The sequence below is a fragment of the Neovison vison genome, chromosome 9, assembly GCF_020171115.1.
Source record: "Neovison vison isolate M4711 chromosome 9, ASM_NN_V1, whole genome shotgun sequence".
Lineage (NCBI taxonomy): Eukaryota > Metazoa > Chordata > Mammalia > Carnivora > Mustelidae > Neogale > Neogale vison.
The window spans coordinates 27,657,925-27,678,921 of record NC_058099.1 but is presented as its reverse complement, the minus strand read 5'-3'; positions in this window follow the sequence as shown (position 1 = coordinate 27,678,921).

Below are 20,997 nucleotides of genomic sequence, written 5' to 3'. Positions count from 1 at the left end.
TGTTTTATTATTTTTTTTAAAGATTTTATTTATTTATTTGTCAGAGAGAGAGGGAGAGCGAGCGAGCACAGGCAGGCAGAGAGGCAGGCAGAGGCAGAGGGAGAAGCAGGCTCCCTGCCCAGCAAGGAGCCCGATGTGGGACTCGATCCCAGGACGCTGGGATCATGACCTGAGCCGAAGGCAGCTGCTTAACCAACTGAGCCACCCAGGCGTCCCTTGAATGGTGTTTTAAAGGAAAACAATTTTTCTATTGACGGACATGTAGGTTATATTTAATCCTGGTTTTTATTCATTCAATCATTCAATAAATTTTTATTGATTTCCTATTATGTGCCATATTTCTGCTAGGTGCTCAGCTAAAGTGAACAGATCAAATATAGTCCTAGTCCTTCAAGAATATAGATTCCAGTGAGGGGGACAGAAAAAAAATGAATCAACCATTAAATGGCATAATTACAAATTGTGTTCAATGCCATGAAGTCAACAAAGATGAAAAAGGGTTAGAGAATAATGGGAGGACCCATGTTAAATAAAGTATGCAGGAGAGACTTCTGTGAAGAAGTGATATTTGACATCCTAAGGACAAAAAGTATCCATTTGGAAAGAGGAGAAAAGAGCCTTTTAAGCATAGACGTATCATGTGCTTATGACCTGTGGCAAGAGCTTGGCATGTTCAAACAGTGAAAGAATGACCATGGGTACTAAGAGATGCAGAGTTCTACAAGATGTTGCAAAGGGACCAGAAGGCACAGCTCCTCATCTGCCACAGTAAGGCATTTAGATCTTACACTAAATGAAATGGCAAGCCATTAGGTACTGGATTAACATGACATAGTGTTTTTTTTTTCTAGATTTACTGATATATAATTGACATTTTATGTAAATTTAAGGTATACAATATGATAATTTGATACATGAATGTATTGCAAAATGATACCACAAGAAGATTAATATCTCCAACACTTCACATAATTACCTATCTTGTGTGTGTGGTAAGAACACTGAAGCTCGACTCTCTCAGCAACTTTTAAGTAATATATGAGACTGTTCACTGTAGTCACAATGCTAAACATTAGATCCCCCAAAATGTATTCATCTGGGATTTTTTTTCCTATTTTACTAAAATCTTTCCAATTCCCCCAACCCTCAACCCCTGGCAACTATCATTCTCATCATTCTACTTGCTGCTTCTATGCGTTCAGCTTTTTTAGATCCCACATATAAGTGAGATCATAGAGTATTTGTCTTTCTCTGCCTGACTTATTTCGCTTAGCATAATGCTATAATGTATTTTTAAAGAAGATATTTGGTTGCTACATAGAGAATGAACTAGGAGTCAAGAGGGAACCAGGAAGGGTGATTATAGTTAAAAATCATGGTAAAATTGACCAAATACAGTATTTGACGAGGCTCCAAATTATGAGTTTCTCAGTTAAAGTGCAAGCCTCAGGCAGAGAACATCTCATGTGCTGTATTTCATTGCACCTCTGTTTGCAGATAGGCTCACTTAGCCTGAGTTTGCTGGAGGGTTCTATCATGTTCAGAAACACATTTTGAGAACGGTGACAAAGTAAATACTTGACACTCTGGGTTTCTTTTGTAATAAGCTCACACAAGCTTCCTAGGTTCCCAAGTTTCCAAATAAATATAAATAGTACTATAAAAAACTTCATTTAAAAAATTTTAAATTGTAGGGGCACCTGGATGGCTCAGTGGGTTAAGCCTCTGCCTTTGGCTCAGGTCATGATCTCAGGGTCCTGGGGTCGAGCCCCGCATCAGGCTCTCTGCTCAGCAGGGAACCTGTTTCCCCCCCTGCCCCCCCACCTCTCTGCCTACTTGTGGTCTCTGTCTGTCAAATAAATAAATAAAATCTTAAAAAAAATTTTTTTTAAATTGTAGTAACACAGAAAACATTAAATTTATCATCTAACAATTTTTAAGTGTATCATTCAGTGGCATTAACTATGGTCACATTGTTGTTCAACCATCACCAACATCCATCTCCAGAACTCTTTTCATCATGCCGAGATGAAAATCTGTACCCATTAAATAATACGTTTCTATTCTCCTCTCCCCTAAGTACCTGGAAAACACCATTTATTTTCTATCTTTATAAATTTGATGACCCTAGGTACCTCGCATAAGTGGAATCATAGAATACTTCTCCCCTTGTGACTGGCTTATTTCACTTAGCCTAACACCCTCAAGGTTCATCCTTGATGTAGCACATGTCAGCATACCCTTCCGGTTTAAGGCTGAATAATATCCCACTGTGTGTATATACAGTAATTTGTTTATCCATTCACCCATCAACAGACAACTTCGGCTGCTTCTGTCTTTTAGCTATTGTGAATAATACTGCTATGAATGTGGGCGTAAAATATCTCTTTGAATTCCTGCTTCCAATTCTCTTGGGTAAAAAACACATGTGTTTTGATATTGATTTTTCCTAATCATAATATCAAATTAGAGATCATGAAAATGAGGGATCTGAGGCATAACTGAGGAGAGAGACAATGTGATATCATAGAAAACTGTGCAGAATACAAACTCATCATAGCATGGGTGAAAGTCTAGATCCAACTCCTTGAAGCTTTTTGATCTTGGGCAAGTCAACACTTCTGAGTCTTAGCTTTCTCATCTGTAAAATGGGATAAAAATGCCCATCCAATGCCCTGCAAGACTGTTATGAGAATCAAATGAGAAAATGTAATTAAAATACTTTAAAAATTGAAAAAGCAAAATATAAATATGTAATATTAGGTGATAGTTCACCAACTATGTATCTTCAAAAGCTCTTTAGTGTCCATTATTAATACTTTTTGTCTTGTTTTTAATGGATTTGCCAATAATTTGTCAATATAATCTTTGCATGATAAATGCACATGTTTAATGTGTATAATTTATTAAGTTTTGGCATGTAGGTATTCCTACAAAACCACCATTACCATCAAGATGATGAGCACATCCAATCACCTCCAACAGCTTCCTCATTGCCCTCATAATCTCTCCCTGCTGCTCCCACCCACTACTGTCACTAGCAATGATGACAGGCTTTCTCTCTCAGACATTTGTTTGCATTTTAGAGCTTTATATAAGTGGAACTGTTCAGTGTGTAGTCACTGGTTTCACAGGATGGGGTTGCCATGCCCTAGTTTCCTTCTCACTTGTTAAATGTTTTATGCGCCCATCTGATCCCACTGACTTTCTCATAAAAGAAAACCAAGTGGAAAAATCAGGGCCCAGGACATTCTGAGAGAGAGGGAGAGAGAGAGAGAGATCATTAACATCATAGGTATTTACAGCCACATCATTTAAACTGCAAAACACCTGAACCACATTCTAAGTGACTACTACTTTGAGATTAAGGGTGAAAAAGAGATAAACTGACAAGAGTGCAAAAGTGAAGATGCAGGAATGTTCATTGCAACTTGAAACAGAAAAAAATGATTGAGAAGAACTTAGGTGCTCATTAATAAGTGGTTGATTAAAGAATAGCTTAAAACCATGTAAGGACATACTCTGCATTCATTGCCATTCAAAAATATCATGACTTAAATTGTTTTTCAAAAGCAAGCTGAAGAATAGTCTGGGTGATATAATTTCATTTACATAATTTTATGTAAATTAACATGAACTAACCACAAACGCAGAATGCATTCTGGCAGGATAGCCACCCGAATGTTGATAGTGGCTCCATTTATATACAGGTGATGAGGCTGGTGGTATGATGATGAGGGGGCACTTTTTACTCAATAGCACTTCAGTTTTCTACAAAAACTCTTTTCTTTGAAAGCAGATAAATAGAAAAGCATGAGGTGAAAAGCACGAGATGCTGCTATGCCAGCCAGATCTGTTCTCAGCTAGGCATGAACTTTAAAGATATAAATATAGAAAATGTTTGCAAGGGGTTATATATAAAAAAAATTAACAATATTTTCAGATAGTGGGATCATAGATTTCTTTTACTTTTAAAATTTCTGCATGACCATTTTTTAAAAACCCTAGTCCTGCCTCAGTGGTAAATACCTTCTTTGAAATAGAATAGCATGAAATGACATTCTAACCTGTTCTTCCAGTCAATAAGGTAAAAGAATAGTTCTGTATCTTTGGATACGGTAAAGGGGAAAAAAATTAACTGCTTCTGGTATAATAATGGATGTATTTATGCTTCAAACTTCTTTTTCTATCCGGTATTTAAAGGATTCTCTAAATATAATGGTTATTTTCATCACAGAAATGCCAGCAATTGTCATAGCATGGGAAATCAATATCAAACTCTCTAATTATTGCCCTAAGAAACTCATTCAATGTAAAGATTTCTCTGCTGTTATTGAAGAACTAGAGATTTAATAAGAGTATCTATTTATAGTCAGTTATTGACCCCAAACTGCCAAGTCATTTAGGACAAGAATATAGGCCAAATAAAGTAACTTGTTAAAGAAGTTACGAATATGAAGAGCCACCCTCTCCTTTATCTAAGCCCATAAAAAGATCTTTTTAATAAACAGAACATGGAAAGGACATTTTTAAATGAATGAAAACACTCTGCCGGGGTGAAGAATTTAAAAAGGTGTATGACTAAATCAAGTCTTAGCCTCCTTCCTTAATGAGTAAAGCATCAGGGAGGTGTATAATTTTAAATCATATTTTGGGGCGCCTGGGTGGCTCAGTGGGTTAAGCCGCTGCCTTCGGCTCAGGTCATGATCTCAGGGTCCTGGGATCGAGTCCCACATCGGGCTCTCTGCTCAGCAGGGGCCTGCTTCCCTTCCCTCTCTCTGCCTGCCTCTCTGCCTACTGTGATCTCTTTCTGTCAAATAAATAAATAAAATCTTAAAAAAAATAAAAAAAATTTAAAAAAAATCATAGTTTGGCAGATCCAAAACTGAATGACTACATTAGGAAAATTCCTAGAACTGAATGATATGTTCCCAAGAGTTTTTGAGATATCTAAAAAATCTTTAAGGAAAGAAACCATCCCTTAATTACTTTGAAATCTTAGCTTTTAGCTAGGCAGAACTGTTAAATGACTGAATAAGTAAACTGTGTGAATTTATTGGCTGCATACCTCATCTGCTGAATGATGGTGGAGTAGTGACACTGCCAGTATTGTTAAGGTGTTCTCTCACTGACTTACTCTCATTACGCTTCCATTCATTCTATTCCACCAAAACGACTTTTGCCATGCCCACCAATGATCTCCAGCACACCAGATCTGATGGTCCTTATTTTACTCTGTTTTACAGTTGTTGGTAGGCTAGATGGCTCTTTCTTTCTTGAAATTATTTTCTTTGCTTCTATGACAAAGCATCATCATGTTTTCTCTAGCCTCCTTTGTTGGCTTTTCCACTTCCAATTAATCTGTAAATGTTAGTGGCCTTGGCAACCAACACTTTTTCCTTTTTTTTTCTTCTTACACCCCCTTGATCTCAACTGATTATAAATAATTACTGTTCTCTTATATATCCTCACAGTGCTGATCTCTTCCCTGTATTCTAAACTCAGCTACCCAATTGTCTACTGGACATTTCTAGCTAGATTTCTCATAAGCATTTCAAAATTAACATGCCCCAAAGAGAACTTTTGATTTTGGACTGCCCTTATTGCCAATAAATAATCCCACCTTCCACCCACTGTCTTGAGTTAAAAATGTAGAAATCTTTGATTCCTTTCCTTTATCCATGGTCTCACAACCAACTCAATTCATGTTAGAATTGAAAACATGTACTAAGTCCTCTCTTGTTTCTCTGTCTCCAAACTATCACTTTAGTTCAAGCCACCATATTTTCCCTGCACTGTGGCAGTTGTCTCCTAACTAGTATCCTTGCTTTCGCTCTTCCTATCCACCTTCATCCCCAATCTATATTACACAAGAATGGCATTTTTAAGGTGTGAATTAGATATTGTTGCTCCGCTTAAACTTCCCATGATCTTCCACTTCACTTAAAATAGAGTAAAATATTCTTATTAAAGCTCAACCAGGTCTTATATAATTTTGTTTCTACCTCCCTTCCCAGCCTCAACTTCTTTTCTAAAAAACATTTTATTTATTTACTTGAGGTAGAGAGAGAGAGAGACAGAGAGAGCATGAGAGGGAGGAGGAGCAGAGGGAGAAGGAGAAGCAGTCTCTCCACTGAACAGGAAGCCTGATGTTGGGCTCGATCTGGGGAGCCTGGGATCATGGTCTGAGCCAAAGGCAGACGCTTAACCCACTGAGCCACCCAGGTGCCCCTCAGCCTCATCTTCTATAGTTATCTTTTTATTATGCTTGATAGATCCATTGGATACTTCTCTGTTCACCATACTTGCCAAACCTGATTCTACCATGAAATCTCTGCATTTGCTCCCATCTTTGTAAATAACAGGTTCTCTTCTGTCAATCCTCTTTTCAGGGCAGGACTCTATCTAATAATTAAAAAGTTAGCTTAGATGTTACATTCTTAGGGAGGTTCCATGACCAGAATGAAAGCTCCATGAGACTCAGAATTATAATGAGTTTGTCTTCCATTTCCATTAAATTGGCAAATTTTAATTATATTTATTTATAAAAAAGCTTCATACAAAGGAGAAAAGAGAAACGTCTTTAAACACTCATTCATTCATTCAGTATTTATTTACTGCCAGGCACTGTGCTAGGCACTGAGAATATGGTGGTGAACAAAACAGACTTGGTGATCACAGTTCTCATGATGCTTAGATATAGATATAGATATAGAAGGATACAGATATAAACAAATATGGACACAAGTATAATTATCAAGTATGACCATTATTACGAAGGAAAATAACAAGGTCTATGAAAGACAGAATAACTCTGGATGAGTTGGGGATGGAATAGTTTAAGCTCAATCAGAAAAGTCTTCTACCACAAAATGACATTTCAGGTTAGATCTGAGAAATGAGTAGGAGCCAGATGAATAGGTAGACATGTAGATTGGAATTCTAATAAAGAAATTATTAGGAATATATATGAATGAATCTCAAGCAGGCTCCACACCTAGCATGGAGCCTGACATAGGGCTCAATCTTACACCACTGAGATCATGACCTTGTCTGAAATCAAGAGTTGGACACTCAACCAACTGAGCCACCCAGGTGCCTCTGATTTTACTTTTTGAGGGCTGTCCCACTGTGCTCCTGATAATCCCAAAAATATTATAGATGTGGTAAGCCATGAATATTTGTAGGATTTACCTCCTATTCTTTGGAGAGCTATAAAATAAGAAAGGAGAAAAAAAAAACAACATTAAAAACTATTTTGTCATTAGGAAAATTTGCTATGTTAGCATAATAATTGAGTTGCCAGTTTAAAATGGTACTCATAATGATTACAACTCTAAAATATGATGTATGAAGACAAACACTACATGGTAAAATACAACAAATAGGTTACTTGGAAAGGGTAATTGTTCATTTTCCCCTAATATTTTTTTAAAAATTCTCTTAAAACCAAGAAGGAAAGTAACTTCTTGCATATCTTTGGCAATAAAGCAGCAAGTACCCCACGCACTAAGTCTGGTAAATTATGTTCTCGCTGAGCTAGTCCATTAAAAAAAATTCTTTCTTTACCACTTCACAATACTTGTGCTTCCTCTGTTAATTTGTAGTATTATAGTAACACTTTACTTGTCTTGTGACTTTCCTGATTGACTACTGGTTTCTTTTGTGAAAATTGTAACCTGTTCTTTTTGGGAGTTGGTTAAGATTTGGAGAAGGTGGGGAAATAAAGACTCCTTCCCTTCTCTCTCTGGCTTTTGTTAATGCCCCAAATCTCTATAAAATGCCTGCATCCAAGTGCTAGTCACTTCATCATCACTGATTTGCTGGAGTTTTCTTTTTGCACCTGACACCAATAGTTTAATGAATCTGCTACCCTTTGTTTCAAGGTGATAAAGATACTGTTGTTGTTTTGGTATTTTTAAAAATTGACCCTGTACATTTGCCTTGGAAGGGTCATTCTAGAAAGTCTGGAACCATATGGCCAGGCTGGGGCATAGGTTGAAGGAATAACTCTTGCAGATAACCCTTAAATGACCCCAATGGTACTCATCAATGAAATGAGCCCTTTAGTCAGGTTGTCAGAAACCTAGCTCACCACCTGTGATAATATAATGATGAAGTTACAAGAATTATAAGATTGCACAGCAAGTGCTGAATAATGACCTGGAACCTCCTGGCTGTGAGACATATGGAATTTACCTTAATGCGTACAACCTCAAAACTTGGCCTCATGATTTCATAACTGGTAAGAAATTTTAACTTCCCAGATTATCCCAGAGTCAGAGCCTCTCCCTGACTAAATCCAGAATAGGCTATAGACTTCAGGGAAATGGAAAGGGAAGGTTGGAAGTGTTGGCCCAACATTTGCAGCTCTGAGTTGAGACTGCTTGTTATTGATTCCACTCTGAACTTAGGTACCTCAGTTTCCCAGATCTCATCTTCCCTCCACATGAAGAGAAAAGGAAATTTTTTAAAAATGTTGAGCACCTATCATGTTACAGTCACTACTAAACACATATTTTAAATGAAGGTATTTCATTTTTGTCAGATTCCTTCCATTTGGGTTTATAACCTCCATAATAGTGATGAAAATGTAACACAAAAGTAGATTTTCCCAGTAAGTGCACAGTTAGAATATGAACCCAGAGCTCTCTGACTACAATTGCTCTTTTGACATGCTGTGTCTTCTTTAATAGCAAATATCCAGTGACAAAACCTCTGCCTGTTTTCTCTGTGCCTCAGTAACTTAGTGCCTGCCATGTTCTCCTATTCCTATTAGAGGGTAGATTCCTTTCCTTCTACTCAGTTCTTGGATGTTATTCCTCTAAACCTGTATTTCTCTGTTACTGCTCAGAGCTGACTGCTAGCTTGCACCTTGGATCCTTAGCAACCATTTGCTTCATTTGTTCTTAGATAGCTGAGATCTGTGGTTAAGCATGAGTGATGGCTAATTTTATGTGTTGACCTGGCTAGGCTATAGTACCCAGTCATTTAATCAAACACTAATCTAGGTGCTACTGCAAAAGTATTTTGCAGATATGATTAACATCTATGGTCAATTCACTTTAAAAGAGATTGCCCTTGGAAATGTAGGTGGGCCTCATCCAATCAACTGAAGTTCCTAAGAGCAAATACAGGTTCATAGGAGACATTCTACTTCAAGACTGGAGTTTCAATACCTCACATCAATAAGAGAAAGGATAAAAACAATATGACCTTCTCAATAAATGCAGAAAAAGCATTTGACAAAGTACAACATCCATTCATGATAAAAACCCTCAACAAAGCAGATTTTGAGGGAACACACCTCAACATAATAAAGGGCATCTATGAAAAACCCACAGCTAACAATATGCTCAATGGTTAAAAACTAAGTTTTTTACTCTAGGGTTTGGAGCAAGACAAGAATGTCCACTTTCACAGCTTTCATTCTACATAGGGCTGGGATTTCTAGCCACAGCAATCAGACAACGAAAACAAATAAAAGGCATCCAAATTGGTAAGGAAGAAGTATAACCTTCACTATTTGCAGATGAATGACAGTATATATAGAAAACCCTAAGGATTCCACCAAAAAACTACTAGAGCTCATAAATAAATTCAGTAAAGTCACAGGATACGAAATGTAAAGAAATCTGTTGCCTTTCTATACACTAATAATGAAGCAGTAGAAAGAAAAATTAGGAAAACAATCCCATTTTACAAATGCACCAAAAATAATAAACTACCTAGGAATAACCTTAGCCGAAGAGGTAAAAGACCTGTACTCTAAAAACTAGAAAACACTGGGGTGCCTGGGTGGCTCAGTGAATTAAAGCCTCTGCCTCTGGCTCAGGTCATGATCCCAGGGTCCTGGGATCGAGCCTGCATAGGGCCTTCTGCTCAGCAGGGAGCCTGCCTCTCTTCCTCTCTCTCTGCCTGCCTCTCTACCTACTTGTGATCTCTCTCAAATAAATAAACAAAATCTTTTTAAAAAAATTAAAAAAATAAAAACTAGAAAACACTGATGAAAGAAATTGAAGAGGACACAAACAGAAGATATTCCATGCTCATTGACTGAAAGAAAAAAGATTGCCAAAGCAATCTACACATTTAATGCAATCCCTATCAAAATACCAACAGCATTTTTCAAAGAACTAAAACAAATCATCTCCAAATTTGTGTGGAATCACAAATGACCCTAAATAGCCAAAGCAATCTTGAAAAGAAGAACAAAACTGGAGGTATCACAATCCCAGATTTCAACATACACTACAAAGATGTAGTAATCAAAACAGTATGGTACTGGCACAAAAACAGACACATATCAATGGAACAGAACAGAGAGTCCAGAAATAAACCCACAGTTTTATGGTCAGTTAATCTTTTACAAAGGAGGAAAGACTATCCAATGGGTAAAACAGTCTCTTCAACAAATGGTTGTGGAAAACTGGACAGCTACTTGCAAACAATGATACTACACCACTTTCTTATACCATACGCAAAAATAAACTCAAAATGGATTAAGAATCTAAATGTGAGAACTGAAACAAAAAAAGTCCCAGAATAGAACACAAGGAGTAGCTTCTTTGACACTGGCTGCAGCAACTACTTTCTAGACATGTCTCCTGAGTCAAGGAAAACAAAAGCAAAAATAAACTATTGGGATGATAGCAAAATAAAAATCTTCTGCACAGCAAAGGAAGCAATCAATAAAACTAAATGACAATCTTCAGAATGGGAGAAGATATTTGCAAATGACATATCTGATAAAGAGTTATTATCCAAAATATATAAAGAACTTCTAAAACCCAACACCCAAAAAACAAACAATCCAATTAAAAATGGACAGAAGACATGAACAAACATTTTTCCAAAGAGAGCCAGATGGCCAATAGACACTGAAAAGTTGCTCAGCATCACTCATCATCAGGGAAATGCAAGTCAACTGTAATGAGATATCTCCTCACACTTGTCAAAGTGGCTAAAATCAGTAACACAAGAAAAAAGTGTGGCAGAGGATGTGGAGAAGTAGGAAGGCTCTTTCACTGTTGGTAGGATGCAAACTGGTGCAGCCACTTTGGAAAACAGTATTGATATTCCCCCAAAAGTTAAAAATAGAGCTACTCTATGACTCAGCAACTGCATTACAAAGTATTTACCCAAAGAATACAAAAATGCCAATTTGAAGGGATATATACACCCCAATATTTATAGCACAATTACAGAATAGCTAAATTATGGAAACAGCTCAAGTGCCATCAACTATTGAATGGATAAAGAGGATGTGGTATATATGCACAATGGAATATGACTCAGCCATAAAAAAGAATGAGATCTTGCCATTGGAACAACATGGATGGAGGTAGAGAGTACTATGCCAAAAAACAGACTCTTAACTATAGAGAACAAGCTGCTGGTTACCAGGGGGAGGTTGGTGGGGGATGGGTTACATAGGTGATGGGAGGATTAAGTAGGTTGGTGGGGGGTGGGTTAAATAGGTGATGGGGATTTAGGATGGGTGTTGTATAGAAGTGCCAAATCACTATATGGTATACCAGAAACTAATATTACACTGTATGTTAACTAACTGGAATTTAAATAAAAACTTAAAAAAAATGAATGTGCTGACTTGGTTAATAGACAATCTGTTGGTAGTCCTGTACTTGAAACATTTTGGAAAAGTAAAAAGTTGATAAATCTATAAGATTTATGGATCATATCTATGTGGCAGTGATGTGTTTATGCACAAAGAAAGCACTTAACAAATTTAAGAATTTTAATTGAAGCAATTACTCTTCCTTATTTATCAGAGTTTATGAAAATTCAAAAATAATGCATAATACATCATGCAATTAAAAAGGTTAATTAGTCTCGATTAACAGGAAAATATTGTCATGATGCTGAGTTGTTTACTGAGAATTAGCCATTATATTTTTAGCCTATATAACCACCAGACCCCAGTATGTTTTAACTGAACATTCCTTTTCTGTAGATTGATATCCTAATGTGCCTTATGGCTGGACCGATTTCTTCAGTCATAGATATACTTATCAAATGTTTATTGGGAAGTTTTATTATAAGCATTGTGCTGTGCTCTAAGGACTACAGCAGTGAGAACAGGAATCCTCCCTCTCCTCCATGGACCCAGCTAAATAAGACACATTCCATCAATCAGGCAGTGAAGTGAGTGTTATGGGGCGGGGGGGATAGATTGCTTTGGTAACACTCGGGAAGGCAGCTAATCCATACCTTGGGGATCAAAAAGGCCAAGGGCAAGTAAGAACTAACTAGGAACTAATTGACGAGTGAGAGCTCGGTGAAGAGGGGTGGGGGAAAGCGGAATGTGTGCTCTAAAAAGAGAGACATTGACTGATAAAGACCAAGGGATGAGAGAGTTTCCAGTGTGCTCAACAGATGAAGAGTATATCTGGAGCTTATAAAGTAAAGGGGTATTGGAAGTGGGGAGAGTGGTGGTAAGAAAGGAAGTTGATGACATAATCAGGGACAAGGCTGTATATGTCAAATAAAGGAGTTTGGACTTGAACCTGATGGTGATCTAGACTCTAGAGCCTTGCATCTTAGACTGAACTAGCAACATGAGCTTGGAAGCTTATTTCATGCACAGCCCCAACCGACTTATCTATTCGGAATTGACATTGTGATAAGATCTTCAGGTAATTCATATACACATTAAATTTTGAGGAGCACTGATCTAGATCTATTTAATGAATTTAATCAGGACATGCGAATAGATCTTTGACCTAATTTAGTTCCTGCTGTGGGTTCTGATCTGTTTCTTAGGAACTTTCCAGGTAGCCCTTGGCTGCCATTCAGATCTCATCTGCTCTCGCCTTCCCTGGTCTCATTGTGTTGTAGTCAGACCTGCTTTAGGAAGGTGCCTGTTTCTGAATACAGGAAACATGATTTAGTTGCAGAGGCTTTGCTCTGGCTCAAGATTATGACTTGAAAGCTCTACTCCAGATATCTACACTTGTTTCCTCACTTCATTCTAGTCTATGCTCAAATATCACCTCGGCAGAAAGACCCCAAGTCCTCCCTATTCAAAATACCTGCCCTCTCATTCACCTTTACCTTAATTTTTATCATAACATACATCACTACATGACACTACATGTTAAATAATATGTCATATCATTTAAAAAAAAATTTACTTGAGCAGAGAGCGAGGGAGAGAACCGCAAGCAGACTCCTGCTCAGCACAGAGCCTGATGAGGGGCTCAATCTTAAGACCCTGAGATCATGACCCAAGCAGAAATCAGAGTCAGATACTTAATGGATTGAGCCACCCAGGTGCCTCTAGTTTTTGTTTGTTTGTTTTATAAATAGTTGTTTATTTGTTTTGTTAGTATTGGACTGGCCCACTACAATATAAGTTCCATGAAGGCAGCAAGTTTTTTCTCATGTTTATGAGAAACGTATTCAATGGATGTTTGCAGAATGAATGAATGATTGAATAAATGAATTAGAGGGTTACTTAAAACAAAAAGAATCAAACACCAAATGCGTGGAGGCCTAAAGCTACCTATCACTGACTCCCCAAAACATTCATTCTGCATGCACCAACTAAATACCCCTAAGTTTAATGACATAGCAGGAGTGATAGCTGAGAAATTTTTGACACTCAGAAAGTATTGTAGAAATCCTGGCACAATGGCATGTTTTCCTCTTCATTGGAAGATTTAGTGATCCTAGAGTCAAGTGTAACCAATGCATGTAGCAAAACCTGCTACATGTTAAAGACAATGATAATGTAAGTATCTAAATTTAAAAAATATATCAAACAGTAGGATTCATCTGACGCTGTTGACATAGGGGAAGCACAGAATTTATCTTCAAGGATCCAAAGAAAGAGATGCCATTATGCCTAAGAAACTAGGCTAACACAGTGACCAGTCACTAAATACTCTGTATACCCACTGACTGACTGCTATGCATCAGACTCTGTTCTAGGCATTGGAGATAAAGAAATACACTGAAATCATCTAGTTCCTGACTTTGTGTTTCTTACAGTCTGGGGTGGAGTCAGGGGGACTTCTCCAGGTAAGACTAAAACAGTTTTCTATTTGTTCTTTTTTTGAAATAAACCTGTGTCCATCAGTAGACAAATGAATAAGAAAACTGTCACACACACACAGTATTACACACCCATGAAAAAGGATGAGGTTGTGCCATTTGCGACAACATAATTGGATTTAGAGAGTATGATGGTATGTGAAATAAGTCAGACTGAGAAAGACAAATACCATATAATTTCACTTATAAATAGAATCTTAAAAAAATGAATAAACAAAAAGCAGAATCCATTGTGCCAACACCATTTGTTGAACACACTGTTTTTTCCATTGTTCTTGCTTTGTTGAAGATTAGTTAACCATAGAGTTGAGGGTATATTTCTGGGTTCTCTATTCTGTTCCACTGATCTATGTGTCTGTTCTTAGGACCCTGGGATCATGATCTGAGTTGAAGGCAGATGCTTAACAACTGAGCCACACAGGCACCCCAAAATGCAGTATGTTAATAAATTGAATTACTGAATTTAAAATTTGAAAAATGCGTTTTCTAAAAAAAAAAAAAAAAGAATCAAAACTATCAGACCTATAAATACAGAGAACAAACTGATGGTTGCCAGAGGGTAGGGGGTGAGGGGCTGGGGAAAAAGCATGAAGGGGAGAGGGAGATACATGCCTCCAGTTATAGGAATGAGTAAGTCAGGAATAAAAGGCAGAGAATAAGGAATATAGTCAATGATATTACAATAGCAATATAATGGGAAAGATAGTATCTATACTTGTGGTGAGCATAACATAATGTATAAACTTATCAAATCACTAAATTATATGCCTGAAACTAGTGTAACATTGTGTGTCAGCTATACCTAAATTTTAAAAATAATTAAAAAAATAGTATTTTGCACCTTAATCTCATGCTCCTTTGTCAGATCAATTGGCTCACATACTTTTTTTTTTTTTTCAAAGATTTTATTTATGGGGCACCTAGGCGGCTCAGTTATTAAGTGTCTGCCTGCAGCTCAGGTCATGATTTCAGGGTCCTGGGATCAAGCCCTGCATTTGGCTCCCTGCTCAGTGGAGAGTCTACTTCTCCCTCTCCTTCTGTCCCTTTCCCCCACTCAAGCTTTCTCTCTCTGTCTGAAAGAATAAAATCTTTTAAAACATTTTTTAAAAGTAAAAAAAAAAGAAGAAGATTTTATTTATTTATTCGAAAGGAGAGAGAGAGCAAGTGAGTGAGTGAGCAGGGGGAGGAGTAGAGAGAGTGGGACAAGCAGACTCCATGCTGAGTGCAGAGTCTGATGTGGGACTTGATCCCACAACCCTGAGATCATTACCTGAGATGAAATCAAGAGTTGGGTGCTTAATGGACTGAGCCACCAAGGCACTCTGGCTGATATACTTTCTTACAATACTTGGAAGATTCTAAATGAATTCAGCTCTTCTAATTAGAAAATAAGTTTTGAAATATGCAAACAACAGGAAAATGATAGTGTAGCTGGAGTAAATATCACCATTAGTATTCATTTTTCTATTATGTCTAAGGCTATTAATGAATCCATCTCTCAGCAGTGTTCCTTTCTGCTCTTCATTAAATAGCTTGTTGTTGAACATTTTCCAGGCCCTGCATAACTCTTGGGGTGGGACACAGGCAGTGACAAAAAAAGGAAATTTGTAGGTAATAATCTTCAGATATGGTCAAATATTTTAAATAATTTTGCCAAAATATTTCCCACAAATTGAAAAAAAAAAAAGCCAAAAACTATTTCCTAGTCTACTAATTTTCCAAATTTAACGAGAGTTTAAACTAGGAATTCATATTAAAGTCTCACCGAGGAGTACAGTATTTAGTTCAATTTTTGTGATACTCTATTTTCAAAAGCATCGTATTTTCAAGGGACGCATAATAGAATGGATTTATATAAAGTTAATGAAAATGTTGGATGTTTACATATTTTCACTTAAAAATATTATGATAGACTTAAAATATCTATTCTGAATATCTCTCTCATTTAAGAATATTTATAATTTATGGATACAGAAAATGGGATAACAAATAAATATCCAATAGTCAGAAATTAATATGTGAATTTCTCAGGGCCTCTGATACAAGGCCAATATTAAAAAATCAATTGTGATTCTACATACTAGTAACAAATATTAGGAAAGTGTAACAAGAATATAATTTTAAAAAAGAACATAATTTAATTTATATCAAAATATCAAATTCTTAGGAATAAATAAAATTTATTTAGAATAAATAAAATTTATTCTTAGGAATAAATTCAACAAAAATATTTAGGACTTCCTTATCTAAAAATACAAATATAGTGCTGAAAGAAATTAAAGATCTGAATAAATGGTGAGATGTATCATGTTCATGAATTGTAACATTCAGTTTAAAAATGTACTCTCACCAATCAATCTGTAGCCCAAGTGCAATCACAAAGATATTACCAATAGAATTTTTTTGTGCAAATTGGCATGTTGATTGTGCTTACAGTGGGTTTCATATGTTGTTCTTTCTTTAGTTTCTTTCTTTTTTTTTTTTTTAAGATTTTATTTATTTGACAGACAGAGGTCACAAGTAGGCAGAGAGGCAGGCAGAGAGAGAGGAAGGGAAGTGGGACCCTGGGATCATGACCTGAGCTGAAGGCAGAGGCCCTAACCCACTGAGCCACCCAGGCGCCCTTTTTCTTTAGTTTCTTAAGGTAGACCTTTAGATCACTGATTTGAAATCTTCCTTCTTAGTGTTGTAACTTAATCCATAAATGTTGCTCATGTGGCATCTCACACTGATACACTGTTTTTACTTTCACTTAATACAATATGCATTCTAATTCCCCTTCAACTTACTTGACTGATGGGTTATTTTGAAATGTATTATTAAATTTCTAAATATTTGGAGATTTTCCAGCGATCTTAATGTCATTCTTTTCTAACTTAATTCCATTGTGGTTAGAGAATGTACATTGTATGATGTGAATCCATTTAGAAGCATTAAGGCTTGTTTTGTGTCCCAGAAAAAGTCCTACATACACTTGAGAAGAACATGTTATTCTGCTCTTGTTGAGTGGAGTGTTCTAAAATTTTGAATTAGGTCAAACTGATTGACAGTATTCAAATATTTTATATACTTACTGATCCTTACCCTCTCTTTCTATGAATTATTGAAAGAGGGCTACTGAACCCTCTGGTTATAATTGTGAATTTGTCTATTTTGTGTTTCAGTTTTTGCTTCATAAATTTCAAGGTTCTCCTTTTTGGTGCAAAAGTGATATCCCTCACTTCCATATATTTCTTATGCTAATTATTGATTTTATTATACCTTCTCTTTTCTTCCTTTTCCTCCAGTTTTTAAGTTGTGCTATAACTACATCATCCACACTTATAACATTCACATACATTCTCCTTCTGGTCCTAAATCTTGCATTTGTCTTTCTTCTAAAAATAAATATATCAAAGCTGACAATAAGCCCATTTGATAAATTTTCCTAATCAGTTGTTGTTGTTTTGGAATGTAGCTCTTTCCTTAGAAAGGGCTCACGAGTATGTTACCCTTTGAATTGTTTTGTATTTAAAAAACTTTTCTAAATCTTATTATAACTTTGTTGGATATAAAATAATTGGATCATAATTTCTTTCCTGGAGTTTCTTAAAATGAATCTCCACTTTTGCTTTGCTTTGCATGTTGTTATTTACAAGTTCAGTGGCAACCTGGCTTGTTTCACTGCATGATTTCTTTTTATCTCTAAGGTCAACTTTTTGAGTAAGATGTCTTGGAGTTAATTGTTTTGGGTAAATTTTCCCAGATTATACACTGTGCCCTGTATTTACAGAACTCTGATTTTCCTTTTTTTGGAATGTTTTCTTAGATTATAGATTTACATATTAGTTATATTCTATTGTTTCATTTTCTTCAGGGACTCAATTTCATATAGGTTGGAACTTATTTATTTCATATTCCTAGTCTCTCTTTTTATCTCTGTATTTCAACTCATTTCTGGAATCATATATATTTAATCAAATCTACTCTGTCCAGTATACTTTGTAATTATTCTTAATTTATTAGAGATGCATTTTCTTTTCCTTCAAATTTTTTTTTTTACAAATTCAGCAAATCTTTCTATCTACTCTTTTCTGTTACTTTTTAAAAATTTTCTGGTTTAGAATTTCTTCATATTTGCATATACTTAATATTTAATGTTGAAATGTTAATGATATATAAATATATAATATAAATATATTTATTTAAATATATGATAAATATATATTTATATAATATTATATATAATTATATATGATATATAATATATGATATATATTATATATTATTTATTATATATAATGTGTAAAATATATAATATATTATATATAAACATATATGATATATAATTATATATAATAAATATATTATATATTATATAATAATAATTATATGTTAATATATGATATATAATATATTATATATAATAAGTAATTATATATAATATATTATATATTATATATAAATATATAATGTAAATATATAAATATATATAATATTTAATGTTGAAATATTTAATGTTTAAAGTTGAAATGTTGTATTATATTTTTATGTTATATATACATAATTTTAATGTTTTTATATTTTTTATATTTCTATATAATTTTAAATTTTATATAATTTATAATATTTATACTTATACATAAACTATACATAACATAATATATAAATATATAATGTTATATATTTCCTTTGATTTGGGGGTCAGTTTTGGGGATAGAATTTTTATTAGCTCAAATGTTTTGATTTGAATTTTTTCCCTCCCTATATTAACTTTATATGTATGTTTTCTGTGATTTTAAAATGACTTCTATTTCCCAAAAGCATTATGTGTATGTAGATAAGAGGTATGGGATATTGGTGGCTTCCTAGGTCTCTTTGTTCAGGAGGTTCTTCTTTTGGTACAGTGAAATGTATTTTTTTTAATAGTTGGACCCCTCTTTGTGCAGGGAAGTGTTGATACATCTGGATTTTGATGCTTTTTTCTTTCTGTAGGACCCTTACTTTCTAAAACTTTCTTGGTTCTTTTCCTCTATTTCTAAGCCTCCAAGAATTGCCCCAGAAGTAGTATCTTCCTGTCCCTTCCTTTTGATGCCCCAATAAACAGAAATCTGATCTAAGAGGTCTTGGATATATTCTCAGTATTTTCCTACTCTGGGTGGGATTCACCTGTTCTCTTTTCTTTCTAATCCTTAGTTTCACTACAGGCTATAAAGAAGACACGGCAATTTTTGAACATATATTTTCATACTTAAATATCAATTGTATTTTATAGAATTCTCTGTCTCTTAGTAAGCTGTCCATGTAGGTCATGTGTAGTTTTATCTGTTCTTGTTGTTGATCTTTATGTCTTTTGGAGAATGCAGGGAAATATTCAGATTAAGCTGATGTCCATTATCTTATGTGGACCTAAAAGTTCAAAAATACTCTTATTTTTACTATGAAGTTTAGACCTAAAGATGTGGTCATGCAATTTTATAAGGAACACTGCTTACTGATCCTTATGTTGAAATAATAATGGAACTTTGGAGCCCATATTATCTGTATTAATATCATTGGTACATTGTTTACTATCTATGTAACCTTAACCTTCATGTCTTCACCTGTAAAAAGCAAATAATTATCTCAAATGGTATTGTTAAAGCTAAATAATATAATAAATATAATGCACTTAAAAGTGCATATCGCTATAGAATATTTCCTTTCCCATTTAGAGAGCATAGGCTTAATAACAAATGTACCTGCTAAGTGGAATCAAGAAAGGATAGCTATAATGGGCTAAGGAAAATGATTTTTAAAAGTATTATCAATATCTGTCATTGCACATATCTACTGTTATTCATGAAGCGAGCCCTGTCACTTTAGCTGCACTTGTAATGGAGGTGATTCTATTGCTGTAACATATGGCTACTAGGTGCATTAAGATATTTATTAATTTGCTTTTGATAAAAGGAACAATCATGATGGCAGATTAGAATATTATGGGAAAACATGTTTGCTCTAGTGAATGGTTTCCTTGAAATTGCTTTTCAAATTTATTGTTGTTCTATTCTGAAAGTCTGACTTGAAATATGCTATCAAATAAGAAATGACTTCTTAACTACCTTCATTCACAAGTATGTAGGCAATAAGATAGTAGCCAGCATTGTGGAAATCATGTTTTGTCCTTTGGGATCCTTCATGATTCAATGCTTTTCCAGCAGTATCAATTTTGAGAATTAGCTTTTTTCACCTCTTATTGCAGTAACAACATTAACCCAAATCAAAAGGGAAGAAAATCATCCAACACTCCCTGCAGCTTATAAGTTAAAGTGGTTTACCTGTTTCCTTTATGTTTATTTTCAGAGTTCTAAATATAAGGATCATAACATAGAATCACTTTTGTAGTTGGCTTCACAAAATGGTTCATAAGCATACTCCAATTAGACATTAACAATGTGAGTATACATGCACAAAGACTGAAAATTGTTAAATTTGTAAATATTTTAGTAAAATTGTTCAGAAAGATGTCATAGTGAGTGGTCTTTCCCCCCTTTTCCAAATCTCCTTTAATATTGTTACATTTCACTTCCTATAACTATATACTAACAGTTAACATATATTGAGGGTGTCCTAGTGCTAGACGATATTTAAAATGTTTTATATGCAGTAGGTTATTTAATTCTTACATTTTTGAGAATGAGGAAAGTGAGTCACAAAGAGGCAAAGTAATTAGATTGGGTCATACTCTCAGGGCAATTTTCCATAAATATGAAACTTTAAAGAATTTGTAATTATGTTAATAGTTGAATCTTTAATTTAAAAATTTTTAAGTAGCCCAAGTGTCCATCAATAGACGAATGGATAAGGAAATGGTATATATAGCCCCCACCCCTCACACAAAATGGAATGTATTATTCAGCCAGCAGAAAGAATGAAACCTTGCCATTTGCAACATGGATG